We start from the raw sequence: 14,069 nt of genomic DNA, 5'->3' as shown, positions 1-14,069 counted from the left end.
TCTAGGGCCTTCCCGGCTAAGGGAATCGGGGATTTACTGAAGGGGGGAAAGGGTTAGCCTTCCGCTCTCACTCACTCTGACGCCTCTTTGGTGGGAGCAAAGAAATGCCATCCAGCCCTGCCAAAGGCAAGGATGAAGCAAAAGGATTGACGAAAATAGAAGCAAAGTAAAGCGGAAGAGCTGCTTAGCTGCTGAGTGTTTACAGGTAGAGTGATTTTTATAGGGAAAAATTGTGAAACACGATGCAATGGACTAAAAGATTCCCGCTTGTTTTCAATGAAAAACCAGCCATAGTCTGGCTCACCTTTCAGGGTATTCTGAGTCTATAGGAGCTCTCCATCTTTCTTTGTGGAGCTAGGTGTGGACAAAGAATGTAACCTGCTATTTCAGTAAACAAAGGCTATTGTGGCCGTGGAGCCAGTCAGCCTCAGCAGCCACCACAAGTGGTGCATCCTGAGGGGATTCAGGATGGAGAAAAATAGGTTACTGGCCCTAGATGGTTATGGTGCATATCAAAGGAATAATTTTAATAAGCCCAGACTCTTGTGTCTTCCCATACGTGGAAAAACACTAAATTCATTGACCTGAGATATCTGGTTTTCTTTAATTAACAGTAATCATTTGATGTTCTGACTACCTGGAATTTTTTTTGCAAAAACTCCTGTATCTCCTGGCTCCTCTATTACCTTTTTGGAACAGGCCTTCAGAGCTATCTGAGAGGATATCTCCTGGGTTTAAACCCTCAGTAAGTACGACAAATAAAACATAATTCTCAACTTACAGCTTGTGTGTATTTTTTTCAGTCAACATCTGTTCAACTCTAAATGTAGGTAACAGATAGCAAGAGGAAGTACTCGTGTCCGTTGAACTTCATATTGAATCCCCCTCCTTGGAAAAAGACATTTTGCAGCTATTTGTAAGTTCATTTCCCAGTCCCGATTTGAACAATGTAAGTGGGTACGTTACAATGTGCTTTAAACCGGTTCTACGATTTTACTGGTCCCGTCGTTAATTAATGAGTAAACAAAATCTTTGACACATGTTCATTTTGTATTTGTCTGAGACATGACTTTTACCTTTTTAAGAAAATATATCGTTTCACTCTTTGGAAAGTACTCTTCCTTTTAGGGAAGAGAAATGCCTTCCCCTCTGCCATTCTTAGCTGAAAACCACAGTGAATTCAGTGTAAAGTTTATTGCCTTGGCATGGCTTCAATGAACACTACCTGAAATTATATATTGATTTGTTGATTATTTATCTCCCCCACTAAAATATAAATTCTAGAAGAGCAGAGACTGTTTATTTCTGCAACACTGAAGGAATTGTCTGTGGACAATTATCCTGGTTTGGATAATACTCTCAAACTATCTAGGAGGCCATAGTTAAGCCAAGTTACACTGAAGAATGGAATGGGGTGGTAGAAGTTTAACTCAGAATGAATTATGATGTTTCTCCACTTGGTAGGGAGGAGACTAATAATACCCCCACACACACCAAAAAAAAAAAAAAATTTCCGTAGCCTTTACTGTGTGCTATGCATGGACCCCATCACTTTATTTTGAATCATTTCATCCTTAAAACAGCTCTATAAGGCAACCACTTTTATATAATTTAACTCCACAAAGAGGTTAAATTACATGCCCAAAGTTAGAAGGCCAGTATGTGTCAGAACTTAGATTAAAACCTACCACACTGGTGGTTTCCAATCTTGTGGCACACTGGAATCACCTAAGGATCTTTAGAAACCACTGCTACCTAGCTACTACCCCCAGACATTATGATTTAATTGTTATGGGGTCAGACCTGGGCATTGAAACTCTCCAGGTGATTTTTTTTTTTTCCACTGAAGAATTTACTGGGGCTCTTTGACCTGTGAATATGAGAAGTCTGAGCTTACAGAGCAATGTGGGGTTTCCTAGCTCCCTGAGCGTGAGCTTTCCTACACAGCCATCCGGATGTACAGGACTGGGGGTGATGACCAACAGTGGACAGATGTGAACCCCCTGCCCAGGTGCAGTTGCCTCTCCCTGCTCTCTCTGCCCAACCAGCTATCCCTGAGGCAGAAGACAGCTCTGTGTGCCTCCAGTCATTCTGGAGGATACCTCTGGGTCTGTCCAGGTATGTCTGTGTGTCCTCTGGGACCTGCCAATTGGTAATAACATCCTCCCTGTCCATGCCTTGTTTGCAGTCACCAGCCCTACCTTGTGGCAGCACAAGAATGGACTTGCCTTTCAGAGTGAAGATGAGAGAACCAGCTAAAAGTTCTTTTTTAAATTTTTTTTAAAATTGGGGTATAGTTGTTTTACAATGTTGTGTTTCTACTGTACAGTGAAGTGAATCAGCTATATGTATACATATATCCCCTCTTTTTTGGATTTCCTTCCCATTTAGGTCACCACGAAAGCTCTCCAGGGGATTCTAATGACCAGCATTATGTTATTCTGTCTTGATATACAATGTGGCAGACAAAAATAAATACAATACAATCAAACAAAAATAATAAGATAGAATAGAAAGATAAGATGGGGGGAAGTTACCTGGTTTATCTAGATGAGCCAAAATCAATCCATATTCCAAATTAAATATATTTAACCTGGCATCACATCAGCTCTTAAGGTCTGCTGTCCCTGTGCTGGGACTCTGTGTAATGGACCATGAGATGGTGGCTAAGTGTCCATGACCAGAGAACATACATACTGTTGATTAAGGGGCAAAAATATGATAATGGAAGTTTTGTCTGAATAATTTTTTTCTAATATGCACACCATTTTGGAGGAGAAAATAATTTTAAGGTATTATTAGCAGCTTATCTTTTTTTTGGTTATTTCTGGGAGAAAATCATATAGAAACATCCACAATAAAAGAAATTAGGGCAAATTTGGAGCTCTTCAAGTAGCAAAGTTTAACCTACTTTCCTCTTTTAAATAATGGCTTCAGCTTATTCACTTGCCTTTAGCACAATTTTTTTGAGTTTTGCAATTTATTTGTTGAAACCTCATACATACATTGTTTGGCTATAGAATTCTAAAATCATATTTTTTTCCAAAAACGTTTTTATCCCATATCACAGAGTAATGATTTATAGCAAAGGAGTCCATAAGTCACTCAATTTGCTTCTCAGTGTGTTATACAGAATTATTTGCTCATTTGGTAAACATTACCTCATCCACATCTTCACCTTCTTCATCATAATCATCATCATCATCTTCAATACCTTCTCCAGTGAAGTATAACACTGATTTTAGGATCATGCGCTCACGTAAAAAGTGACCAATTTCAAAGTCCGCAGCAAGGATAGCTTCAGCAGCAGCATCCAGATCTCCACTCTCAGGAACTTCAGGAGGAGCAAAAAAATTAGAGTCATTAGAAACTGTTTGGGTCACAGTACGAACTGTTCCACGTCCCTTGTGTTTCTGCTTCTTCTTAATGGTTTTCAAAGTGACATTCTTCCCTTTTTTCCTATCTGTCTCGCACCCTATACAACCCATAATTTCTGGTCCATCGAAAGAAAACGGATCAGAATCCTCTGGTTCTGACCTCATCCTATATGTCTTTGTCAACTCTTCATTTGTGAATTATTCATTGGGTTCGAAGTGAAATCCTGAAACAAAACTCATAGGCTGACCAGCATCTGAGAACTTCACTTTAATATCTTTCAAGTGCTTCAGAATAGGTTCACCATGTTCCTGAACCATCATCACTGAGCAAGTCACCATTCTTAAAAACGGTCAACCAAAATTCAGGAATTCCCTTGGGGTCTTCCTTTTCTTTATCCTTTTTCTCATCTTCAATCTTGGCCTTTTCTTTTAGCTTCTCTGAAATTTCATCTTCCTTATCTGGTTTCCATTCCCGTTCTTCTTCTGTAGGTTCATAAAGGGCATTAATGATCTCAAATCTCTTATCAAATAGAGGCTTATAGAGAACAGCATACTTTTTTTTAACATCTTTATTGGAGTATAATTGCTTTACAATGGTGTGTTAGTTTCTGCTTTATAACAAAGAGAATCAGCTCTACATATATCCCCATATCTCCTCCCTCTTGCGTCTCCCTCCCACCCTCCCTCTCCCACCCTCCCTCTCCCACCCTCCCTCTCCCACCCCTCTAGGTTGTCGCAAAGCACGGAGCTGATCTCCCCGTGCTATGAGGCTGCTTTCCACTAGCTATCTATTTTATGTTTGACAGTGTATATATGTCCATGAGAACAGCATACTTTCTTTCAAGATCATGAACTTCCTCATAGAACTTGGCTTCTCTCTGTGCCCATTTAACTGGAAGGTTTTTGAGAGCATTCACGCGTCTTTTAACTACCCTAGGCAAACTTTCAATGTATCCTGTTGGTGTTTCTACCAGACCATCAGGTCTTTCTTGAAGGGCTGCAAGAATCTGAGGATTTTGCATCATCTGAACAGTCAGCTGATGAGCTTTGATTTTTGTTTCTTCACCAGTTTCTTCTTCTACTTCTTCAACATCATCCAAAGCTTGACCAAGTTCAGACTGTTCTTTGTTGTCGATGTCTGCCATGTTGTATGAACGCCAAAAATCTCGTCCCCCTTGCGCGGTACCGGGAAGGGTGAGGGCGGGGGCGGGGGGGGCAGCCATCTGGTCCCAGCTCGCAGCATCCTGACGGGCGAGCGCTCCTTAGCCCCCGACCGTGTCACGGCCTGATTCCTGCAGCTCTCCGGTCCCCGGTAACCATTTTCTCTCCCCGCCCATTTTTTCCCCTTCGGAACAACAGTTCTTTCCTCCGACGTGACTTTAGCACATCTTTATTGATATACCGTGTGACGGGGATACGAGAATGAACAAGACAAACAATGTGCCTTCCCCTGTCGTTTTTTACAGTCTGGAGGGGAAAAGATAGATAGTCGGCCATCGTGGTCACCACGGTAGACACGCTATCTGCTATCACAGGGTAATAAAGGGTGTTATGGGAGCACGGAACAAGAATACCTAACCTATCAGGATAGGTTTCCCAGGGGAAGTGATACCTAAGCTGATAGTAGAAGGAAACTAGGCTGGGGACAGAGAAAGCCTGAACCGAGTCAGAGGCAATACTATGGAAAAAGTGTAGCAGAGAGAGAGGGAGGACAGAGTAGGGGATGTTTGTGTAGCAGGAGTGGTGTCTGCCCTGCCAGGGGCTACTTTACCTAGCATCCGTTTGCCAGCATCCCTTCTATCAAGGTGGCTGTCTGAATAGTTATTAGCAATGGAATGTGAGCAGAAATGACATGAGTCAAAGAGAACCAGGGCTTTTAAGAAGGGTGGGATAGTTCCTCCCATAATATCTTTGCTCTCCTTTTCCCTCTTTCTCTGCTGGCTGAATTCAGAGAACTCTGAGGCCCTGGGGCCCTGCAGAGTCACCAGATAGAGCCTGAGCACTTGAATCACCAAATAAGGGGAAGCCACAAGATGCCACTGGATGGTAACACAAATAAGAAATAAATGTTAATGGGATAAATCAATACTGTTTGGGGGTTTGTTTTTTATAGCAGCCAGCATATCCCAATCTGAAAGAAATTTAGTACAATTAGAGAAATGTGGGGTTGGGAGACGAATGGGAAGAGAAGGGTAAGAGCTGAGGTCAGACAGGAAAGTTTGAACCAGATCAAGGAGACCTGAAAAGTGTAGGGGAAAGTTGGGAAAGGTTTTGGCATGGACCCAAAAGCCAACTGGGTACACTGTCTAACTCACCTTTCTGGATTATCTGATTCTAAAGTCTCTGTGCTTTTCTTTGTCTATGGAGCTATTTCAGACTCATAAATTATAGATAACTGTTAGTTATTTTTATTCAGTAGATATGATCAACAGAGTTGGTGAAAGAAGGGATGAAACTGGGAAACAGAGAGGAGTCAAAAATGGCTTCTAGAGCTCTGGCTTGAGCAACTGATTAGGTGCATACTAGCTGGGGTCTGGGAGTGGGAGACAAGGTGTAACTAGGGTATGGGCATGTTGAATTTGTTATGGTTAAAGGCTCTCCAAGAGACTTGTCAACTTAGCAACAGGATAAGTGGGCTTAAAGCTCAAGAGTGAGATCTGAGCTGGTGATATTTATGGGAGAGTCATTTTGTAAATGTCACAATTGGGAGAAGGTAAAATGAGAAAAGAACAGGGTCTGACACAGAACCCTGGAAAACACCAACATTTATGGGATGGACAGTGGCAGAGAGAACTTCAGAGGAGAATGAGGCAGAGCTTCTAGAGAATACACAGAAAACAAGAGGAGGTGGTTAATTGGAAGCCAGGAAAGAATTTCTAGCACTAAGAACAATTAACGTATAAAATGCTGTAAGAGGTGAGATGGAGACTGAAAACTCTCGTTGAAATGAACAAGATCTTGGATATCTAGTCAAGAGCAATTTTAGTGAAGGGGTAAGGACTGCAGCCAAGCTGCAGTTGACTGAAGAGTAAGAAGTTAGAGAGAAAGTGGAGACAATGAGGAGAGACCACATTCTCAGGACGTTTTGTCAAGGAAGAGGGTAAAGAATGAAAGCTGGAGGGAATTCGAGTCCAGAAAGTTTGTTTTATTTTTCTTTTCCTTTAACGTGATGGAAACTTGACTATAGTATATCCTGATGGGAAGGTGCCAGTAGAGAGGGAGAGATTACAGACAGAAAAGAGAGAGAATACTTCCGAAAGAGTTTAAAGGAGACCTACATCAATGGGAAGACATCCTTGTTCGTGGATTAGAAAATGATATTGTTGAAATGGAAATACTCCACCAATTGATGTACAGATTCAGTGCCATTCCAATCTAAAATCCCACCTGTGTTTTTCTAGAGAAATTGGCAGGCTAGTTCTAAAATGCATATAGAAATGCAAGGGGGGAGGGATAAATTGGGAGATTGGGATTGACATATACATACTACTCTATATAAAATAGATTACCAATAAGGACCTACTCTATAGCACAGGGAACTCTACTCAGTATTCTGTAATGGCCTATATGGGAAAGGAATCTAAAAAAGAGTGGATATAGGCATATGTATAACTGATTCACTTTGCTGTACACCTGAAACTAACACAATATTGTAAATCAACTATACTCCAATAAAAATTATTTTTAAAAAATGCAAGAGACTCACAATAGCCAAAACATTCTTGCAAAAGAGCAGGGTTAGTGGAGTTCCAGTTTTCACACTTTACTACAAAGCTATATAGTCAGGACGATGTGGCACTGGTATAAGGCTAGACATGTGGATCAATAGAATAGAATGAGTTCAGAAGTAAACCTTTATATTTATGGTCAATTGATCTTTGATAAAGAAGCCAAGATTTTTTTGGCCGCGCTGTGCAGCTTGTGGGGACCTCGACCAGGGATTGAACCTGCGCCCTCGGCAGTGAAAGTGAAGCACAGAGTCCTAACCACTGGACCTCCAGTGAACTCCCAAGAAGCCAAGATGTTTCAATGGGTTAAAAGAGTTTTTCGAACAAGTAGTACAGGAACAACTGGACATCTACACGCAAAACTATGAATTTGGACTTCTGCTTCATACCATACACAGAAATTAAATCAAAATTGATAAACTCTTGAGTCTTTTAAAGAGAAAATTGGCAAATTAGAAGACTACAATGATAAATTGAACCAGTACCCTGCACAAAAGAGAGAAAAAGTAAGCAGTGATGACATGGAAGGCAGATTAACAACATATAGGAGCAGATTCCAATTCCTATAAAATGGACTATAAAATGGAGATGATAATAATACTTTTCTGGTGCGTACTGTGAGGATTTCATGAGTTTATTCACATTAAGGCTTTCAACAGGGCCTAGTGTCAGCATTCAATAAATATTAGCTATAATTGATTTGAAATTTATTTGTGTAAGTAGTATGAGGTAGACAGCTAATGATATTTTTAATATAGACTGTTTAAATTATATTAGTGCCCAGAAAAAGATTTCTAACACCTGCTCTAAGCTCCCCTGCAGATTTTTTTCTTGTTTTAATATTTCCCTGCAGATTTTTATAAACCCATTTCTACCTCATCCCTACTCCCACCCCAACTAATATTATTTCATTACATGTTTTTTTTTTAACATCTTTATTGGAGTATAATTGCTTTACAATGTTGTGTTAGTTTCCACTGTATAACAAAGTGAATCAGCCGTATGCATACATATATCCCCACATCCCTTACCTCTTGCGTCTCCCTCCCACCCTCCCTATCCGTCCCCTCTAGGTGGTCACAAAGCATGGAGCTGATCTCCCTGTACTATGCAGCTGCTTCCCACTAGCTATCTATTTTACATTTGGTAGTGTATATGTGTCAATGTTACTCTCTCACTTCGTCCAAGCTTACCCTTACACCTCCCCATGTCCTCAAGTCCATTCTCTACCTCTGTGTCTTTATGCCTGTCCTGCCCCTAGGTTCATCAGAACCATTTTTCTTTTTTAAGATTCCATATATATGTGTTAGCATACCATGTTTGTTTTTCTCTTTATGACTTACTTCAGTCTGTATGACAGATGCTAGGTCCATCCACCTCCCTACAAATAACTCAATTTCGTTTCTTTTTAGGGTTGAGTAATATTCCATTGTATATATATATATATATGCCACATCTTCTTTATCCATTCATCTGTCGATGGACACTTAGGTTGCTTCCATGTCCTGACAATTATAAATAGTGCTGCAATGAACATTGTGGTACATGTCTGTTTTTGAATTATGGTTTGCTCAGGATATATGCCCAGTAGTGGAATTGCTGGGTCATATGGTAGTTCTATTTTTAGTATTTTAAGGGACCTCCATACTGTTCTCCATAGTGGCTGTATCAATTTACATTCCCATCAACAGTGCAAGAGGGTTCCCCTATCTCCACACCCTCTCCAGCATTTATTGTTTATAGATATTTTGATGATGGCCATTCTGACCGGTGTGAGGTGATACCTCATTGTAGTTTTGATTTGCATTTCTCTAATGATCAGTGATGTTGAGCATCCTTTCATGTGTATGTTGGCAATCTGTATATCTTCTTTGGAGAAATGTCTTTTTAGGTCTTCTGACCATTTTTCAGTTGGGTTTTTTGTTTTTTGGTTTTTGTTTTTGTGGTATACAGGCCTCTCACTGTTGTGGCCTCTCCTGTTGTGGAGCACAGGCTCTGGACGCACAGGCTCAGCAGCCATGGCTTACGGGCCTAGCCACTCCATGGCATGTGGGATCTTCCCAGACTGGGGCACAAACCCGTGTCCCCTGCATGGGCAGGTGGACTCTCAACCTCTGCGCCACCAGGGAAACCCCATTGTTTGTTTTTTTGATGTTGAGCTGCATGAGCTGCTTGTATATTTTGGAGATTAATCCTTTGTCAGTTGCTTCATTTGCAAATATTTTCTCCCATTCTGAGGAATGGGAGAAAATGTCTTTTTGTCTTTTTTATGATTTCCTTTGCTGTGGAAAAGCTTTTACATTTCATTAGGTCCCATTTGTTTATTTTTGTTTTTATTTCCATTTCTCTAAGAAGTGGGTCAAAAAGGATCTGGCTGTGATTTATGTCATAGAGTGTTCTGCCTATGTTTTCCTCTGAGAGTTTTATAGTGTCTGGCCTTACATTTAGGTTTTTAATCCATTTTGAGTTTATTTTTCTGTATGGTGTTAGTAAGTGTTCTAATTTCATTCTTTTACATGTAGCTGTCCGGTTTCCCCAGCACCACTTATTGAAGAGGCTGTCTTTTCTCCATTGTATATTCTTGCCTCCTTTATCAAAGATAAGGTGACCATATGTGTGTGGGTTTACTTCTGGGCTTTCTATCCTGTTCCATTGATCTGTATTTCTGTTTTTGTGCCATTACCATACTATCTTGATTACTGTAGCTTTGTAGTATAGTCTGAAGTCAGGGATCCTGATTCCTCCAGCTCTGTTTTTCTTTCTCAAGATTGCTTTGGCTGTTCAGGGTCTTCTGTGTTTCCATACAAACTGTGAAATTTATTGTTCTAGTTCTGTGAAAAATGCCATTGGTAGTTTGATAGGGATTGCATTGAATCTGTAGATTGCTTTGGGTAGTAGAGTCATTTTCACAATGTTGATTCTTCCAATCCAAGAACATGGTATATCTCTCCATCTGTTTATATCATCTTTAATTTCTTTCATCAGTGTCTTAGTTTTCTGCATATAGGTCTTTTGTCTCCTCAGGTAGGTTTATTCCTGGGTATTTTATTCCTTTTGTTGCAATGGTAAATGGGAGTGTTTCCTTAATTTCTCTTTCAGATTTTTTCGTCCTTAGTGTATAGGAATGCAAAGATTTCTGTGCATTAATTTTGTATCCTGCTACTTTACCAAATTCACTGATTAGCTCTAGTAGTTTTCTGGTAGCATCTTTAGGATTCTCTGTGTATAGTATCATGTCATCTGCAAAGAGTGACAGTTTTTTTACTTCTTTTCCAATTTGGATTCCTTTTATTTCTTTTTCTTCTCTGATTGTTGTGTCTAAAACTTCCAAAACTATGTTGAATAATAGTGGTGAGAGTGGGCAACCTTGTCTTGTTCCTGATCTTAGAGGAAATGGTTTCAGTTTTTCACCATTGAGAATGATGTTGGCTGTGGGTTTGTCATATATGGCCTTTATTATGTTGAGGTAGGTTCTATGCCCACTTTCTGGAGAGTTTTTGTCAGAAATGGGTGTTGAATATTGTTGAAAGCATTTTCTGCATCTATTGAGATTATCATATGATTTTTATCTTTCAATTTGTTAATATGGTGTACCACATTGACTGAGTTGCATATATCGAAGAATCCTTGCATTCCTGGGATAACCCCCACTTGATCATGGTGTATGATCCTTTTAATGTGCTGTTGGATTCTGTTTGCTAGTATTTTGTTGAGGATTTTTGCATCTATGTTCATCAGTGATATTGGCTTGTAGTTTTCTTTTTTTGTGACATCTTTGTCTGGTTTTGGTATCAGGGTGATGGTGGCCTCATAGAATGAGTGTGAGAGTGTTCCTCCCTCTGCTATATTTTGGAAGAGTTTGGGAAGGATAGGTGTTAGCTCTTTAAATGTTTGATAGAATTCACCTGTGAAGCCATCTGGTCCTGGGCTTTTGTTTGTTGGAAGATCTTTAATCACAGTTTCTATTTCAATGCTTGTGATTGGTCTGTTTATATTTTCTATTTCTTCCTGGTTGAGTCTTTAAGGTTGTGCTTTTCTGAGAATTTGTCCATGTCTTACAGGTTGTCCATTGTACTGGCATATAGTTGTTTGTAGTAGTCTTTTATAATCCTTTGTATTTCTGCAGTGTCAGTCATTACTTCTCCTTTTTCATTTCTACTTCTGTTGACTTGAGTCCTCCATTTTTTTCTTGATAAGTCTGGCTAATGGTTTATCAATTTTGTTTATCTTCTCCAAGAGCCAGCTTTTAGTTTTATTGATCTTTGCTATTGTTTCCTTCATTTCTTTTTCATTGATTTCTGATCTGATCTTTATGATTTCTTTCCTTCTGCTAACTTTAGGGTATTTTCTTCTTTCTCTAATTGCTTTAAGTATAATGTTAGGTTGTTTATTTGAGATTTTTCTTGTTTCTTGAGGTAGGATTGTATTGCTATAAACTTCCCTCTTAGATCTGCTTTTAACTTTTGCTTGTCAGTAAAGGTTTTTGTTTTTGTTCTTGTTCTTGCGGTACATGGACCTCTCACCATTGTGGCCTCTCCCGTTGTGGAGCACAGGCTCCGGATGCACAGGTTCAGCAGCCGTGGCCCACGGGCCCAGCCGCTCCGTGGCACGTGGGATCCTCTCAGATTGGGGCACGAACCCGTGTTCTCTGCATCGTCAGGCGGACCCTCAACCACTGCGCCACCAGGGAAGCCCTGTAAAGGCTTTAATTTCTCCCTCGAATCTGAGTGAGATCCTTTCTGGGTAGAGTAATCTTGGTTTTAGGTTTTTCCCTTTCATCCCTTTAAATATGTCCTGCCACTCCCTTCTGGCTTGCAGAGTTTCTGCTGAAAGATCAGCTGTTAACCTTATGGGGATTCCCTTGTATGTTTTTTGTTGCTTTTCCCTTGCTGCTTTTAATATTTATTGTTTGTATTTAATTTTTGATAGTTTGATTAATATGTGTCTTGGCATGTATCTCCTTGGATTTATCCTGTATGGGACTCTCTATGCTTCCTGGACTTGATTAACTATTTCCTTTCCCATGTTAGGAAAGTTTTCAACTATAATCTCTTCAAATATTTTCTCAGACCCTTTCTTTTTCTCTTCTTCTTCTGGGACCCCTATAATTCGAATGTTGGGACATTTAATGTTGTCCCAGAGGTCTCTGAGACTGTCCTCAATTCTTTTCATTCTTTTTTCTTTATTCTGCTCTGTGGCAATTATTTCCACTATTTTATCTTTCAGGTCACTTATCCGTTTTTCTGCCTCAGTTATTCTGCTATTGATTCTTTCTAGAGAAATTTTAATTTCATTTATTGTGTTGTTCATCATTGTTTGTTTGCTCTTTAGTTCTTCTAGGTCCTTGTTAAACGTTTCCTGTATTTTCTCCACTCTGTTTCCAAGATTTGGGATCATCTTTACTATCATTACTCTGAATTCTTTTTCAGGTAGACTGCCTATTTCCTCTTCATTTGTTTGGTCTGGTGGATTTTTACCTTGCTCCTTCATCTGTTGCATATTTCTCTGTCTTCTCATTTTGTATAACTTACTGTGTTTGGGGTGTCCTTTTCGCAGGCTGCAGCTTCATCTTTCCCATTGTTTTTGGTGCCTGCCCCCAGTGGGTGATGTTGGTTCAGTAGCTTGTGTAGGCTTCCTGGTGGAGGGGACTGGTACCTGTGTCCTGGTGGGTGGGACTGGATCTTGTCTATCTGGTGGTGTATTTTGGGGTGTCTGTGAACTTAGTATGATTTTAGGCAGCCTCTCTGCTAATACGTGGGGTTGTGTTCCTGTCTTGCTAGGTGTTTGGCATGGGGTGTCCAGCACTGGAGCTTGCTGGCCGTTGGGTGGAGTTGGGTCTCAGTGTTGAGCTGGAGATCTCTGGGAGAGCTCTCGCAGATTGATACTACATAGGGCTGGAAGGTCTGTGGTGGTGCAATGTCCTGAACTCGGATTTCCCACCTTGGAGGCTGATGCCTGACACCAGGCCCAGGAACCAAGACCCTGTCAGCCACACGGCTCAGAAGAAAAAGGAGAAAAAAAAAAGAAAACAAAAATTTTAATCAAATATTAAAAATAAAATAAATTATTAAAATAAAAATTAAATTAAATAAAAAGAAGGGAGCAACCAAACCAATAAACAAATCCACCAGTGATAACAAGTGCTAAAAACTGAACTAAGATAAACATAAAAATCATTACATGAAAAAAAAATCATTACATGTTATTTTAATTTGACCTTTCACACCATAATTTATGGTTAAAATGTGTTCTTCTGGGCTTCCCTGGTGGCGCAGTGGTTGAGAGTCCGCCTGCCGATGCAGGGGATACGGGTTGGTGCCCTGGTCTGAGAAGATCCCACATGCCACAGAGCGGCTGGGCCTGTGAGCCATGGCCGCTGAGCCTGCACGTCTGGAGCCTGTGCTCTGCAACGGGAGAGGCCACAACAGTGAGAGGCCCGTGTACTGCAAAAAAAAAAAAAAAATGTGTTCTTCTATATTATACTTCTTTATCAACTTTAACCACAGCATTCTTGAAGGGAATAATTTTTAAAGACTTCTACCAAGGAAAATCTGACTGTCAATAAAAGCATTTAGAGCAGATGAATGAATCTGTAATATGATGTATTATTCATTACTTCCCAGAAATAAAAGGATTAGCGAAACATCAATTCAAATCCCTGCTAGACTCCTCATTAGACTATCTTATCAGTTCTGAGACATCTGGAAAATATAGCTGGAATATTTAAGATAGTCTGTCCACACATCCTCTTCATAAGGCAAACATTGTTTTGGCTGGAAATATTCCTTAATAAAATAGAAACCAGCTGCTTTCCTTTAATATTCTATTGAAATATTTCAAAAAGAACTTCATTTCATTTGTTCAAATCATTCCCATAACCATCGCCTCAAATTTTTTTTTCTTATAAATTATTGATGGCATGTGAATCTTTAAAAAGTCCCACTTGGCACATATTGTGGTTTTG

The 14,069-nt window shown here is 39.9% G+C and overlaps 1 pseudogene; it reads right to left on the bottom strand.

The window, feature by feature from the left end:
• Positions 1–3,106: 3,106 nt before the first annotated feature.
• Positions 3,107–4,531, bottom strand: LOC131765290 (nucleosome assembly protein 1-like 1; annotated as a pseudogene).
• Between the last annotated feature and the right edge of the window lie 9,538 nt (positions 4,532–14,069).

Source organism: Kogia breviceps, chromosome 11, assembly GCF_026419965.1.
Source record: "Kogia breviceps isolate mKogBre1 chromosome 11, mKogBre1 haplotype 1, whole genome shotgun sequence".
Taxonomy (NCBI): Eukaryota; Metazoa; Chordata; class Mammalia; order Artiodactyla; family Physeteridae; genus Kogia; species Kogia breviceps.
This window is presented reverse-complemented; position numbering and strand designations above follow the sequence as displayed.